Source organism: Eschrichtius robustus, unplaced genomic scaffold (assembly GCF_028021215.1).
Source record: "Eschrichtius robustus isolate mEscRob2 unplaced genomic scaffold, mEscRob2.pri scaffold_597, whole genome shotgun sequence".
Lineage (NCBI taxonomy): Eukaryota > Metazoa > Chordata > Mammalia > Artiodactyla > Eschrichtiidae > Eschrichtius > Eschrichtius robustus.
In genome coordinates this window covers 100001-102500 of record NW_027175471.1, presented here as the reverse complement: position 1 = coordinate 102500, position 2500 = coordinate 100001, and positions in this window count along the sequence as shown.

Here is a 2500-nt window from a genome sequence, read left to right as displayed (position 1 = left end):
AGATCCCACATGCCGCGGAGCAACTAAGCCCGTGTGCCACAACTACTGAAGCCCGCACGCCTAGAGCTCATGCAACAAGAAAAGGCACCGCAATGATAAGCCCATGCACCACACTGAAGAGTAGCCCCTACTCGCCACAAGTAGAGAAAGCCTGCACGCAGCAACGAAAATCCAACACAGCCAAAAATTAAAAATAAAAAATTTTTTTAAAAATTAAAAAAGAAAAAGAAAAAATAAACAAACAAACAAACAAACAAACAAACAAACACAAAAAAAGAAGACTGGAGTGGCTTCCATCCCCCGCCCCCCTGGCCTCTGGCCTCTGGCCCATGATCTAGCATCCCCTGCCCTCCTCCCACTGTAACACCTCCCTCCGTCATTCAAAAATTAGCCCCGCCCACCCAGGCCGGCCCAGCCATCTGGTCGACCTCTTAAAAAACGAGCGACCGGCAGGTGGCGCCCGACAACCGGCAGTCGAGTGAGCGGGCCGCATCGGAATCGGGAGCAGCAGGGCGGCGGGGACACGAAGACGAACCCGATCCTCCTGGTGCGCATTTCTCCGCTCAGTGACGGCCGCGGACGGGGCACTGGGGACCTGGGGACCTGGGGACCTGGGGACCTGGGAACTGGGACCTGGGACCTAGGACCTGGGACCTAGGACCCGGAAGCATTTTTCTCCAACGTCCCTGCGATTCCACGGAAGGTGGACAGCAGGGAGGCCTCAGCCGGCACGAGTACGTCGAGAGCTAGAGTTTCCTTCTGTTGTCCTCGTTGTCGTTTTCCCCTCGCTGCCGCCGCAACGGAGGACCGTCCACCGGCGAGGAGAATAAAAATAGAGTACTATTTAAACTTCAGTGGTTCTCGTTTACACGTTTAATCTTAATAAAAAGAGACGAACTCGGCACACCGATCGTTCAGGACACAAGTAGAGGATAGGTATCTGAGGCCCACGGAGCCCAAGTCCTCGGGGGGAGAACTGGTCGACCCGGCGGCCGGGGGACCCCGGAGACGACGGAGCCCAAGTCCAGGTCCCGGTCCCGGTCCAGGTCCAGGTCCAGGTCCACGTCCACGTCCAGTTCCCGGTCCAGGTCCAGGTCCATGTCCAGGTCCCGGTCCCGGTCCCGGTCCAGTTCCAGGTCCAGGTCCAGGTCCAGGTCCAGGTCCAGGTCCAGGTCCAGGTCCCGGTCCGGGTCCGGGTCCGGGTCCGGGTCCGGGTCCGGGTCCGGGTCCATGTCCGGGTCCGGGTCCGGGTCCGGGTCCGGGTCCGGGTCCGGGTCCGGGTCCCGGTCCAGGTCCATGTCCAGGTCCAGGTCCCGGTCCCGGTCCGGGTCCGGGTCCGGGTCCGGGTCCGGGTCCGGGTCCATGTCCAGGTCCATGTCCATGTCCAGGTCCAGGTCCAGGTCCAGGTCCAGGTCCCGGTCCGGGTCCGGGTCCGGGTCCGGGTCCGGGTCCGGGTCCATGTCCCGGTCCCGGTCCCGGTCCCGGTCCAGGTCCATGTCCATGTCCATGTCCATGTCCAGGTCCAGGTCCAAGTCGAAGTCCAAGTCTAAGTCGAAGTCCAAGTCCGCGGGGAGAACTGGTCGACCCGGCGGCCGGGGGACCCCGGAGACGACGGAGCCCAAGTCTAGGTCCCGGTCCATGTCCATGTCCATGTCCATGTCCATGTCCATGTCCATGTCCATGTCCAGGTCCATGTCCGGGTCCGGGTCCGGGTCCGGGTCCGGGTCCGGGTCCGGGTCCGGGTCCATGTCCAGGTCCAGGTCCAGGTCCAGGTCCCGGTCCCGGTCCAGGTCCAGGTCCAGGTCCAGGTCCAGGTCCCGGTCCGGGTCCGGGTCCGGGTCCGGGTCCGGGTCCGGGTCCGGGTCCATGTCCGGGTCCGGGTCCGGGTCCGGGTCCGGGTCCGGGTCCGGGTCCGGGTCCCGGTCCAGGTCCATGTCCAGGTCCAGGTCCCGGTCCCGGTCCGGGTCCGGGTCCGGGTCCGGGTCCGGGTCCGGGTCCATGTCCATGTCCAGGTCCAGGTCCAGGTCCAGGTCCAGGTCCAGGTCCAGGTCCCGGTCCGGGTCCGGGTCCGGGTCCGGGTCCATGTCCATGTCCAGGTCCAGGTCCAGGTCCCGGTCCCGGTCCCGGTCCGGGTCCGGGTCCGGGTCCGGGTCCGGGTCCGGGTCCATGTCCAGGTCCATGTCCATGTCCAGGTCCAGGTCCAGGTCCAGGTCCAGGTCCCGGTCCGGGTCCGGGTCCGGGTCCGGGTCCGGGTCCGGGTCCATGTCCCGGTCCCGGTCCCGGTCCCGGTCCAGGTCCATGTCCATGTCCATGTCCATGTCCAGGTCCAGGTCCAAGTCGAAGTCCAAGTCTAAGTCGAAGTCCAAGTCCGCGGGGAGAACTGGTCGACCCGGCGGCCGGGGGACCCCGGAGACGACGGAGCCCAAGTCTAGGTCCCGGTCCATGTCCATGTCCATGTCCATGTCCATGTCCATGTCCATGTCCATGTCCAGGTCCATGT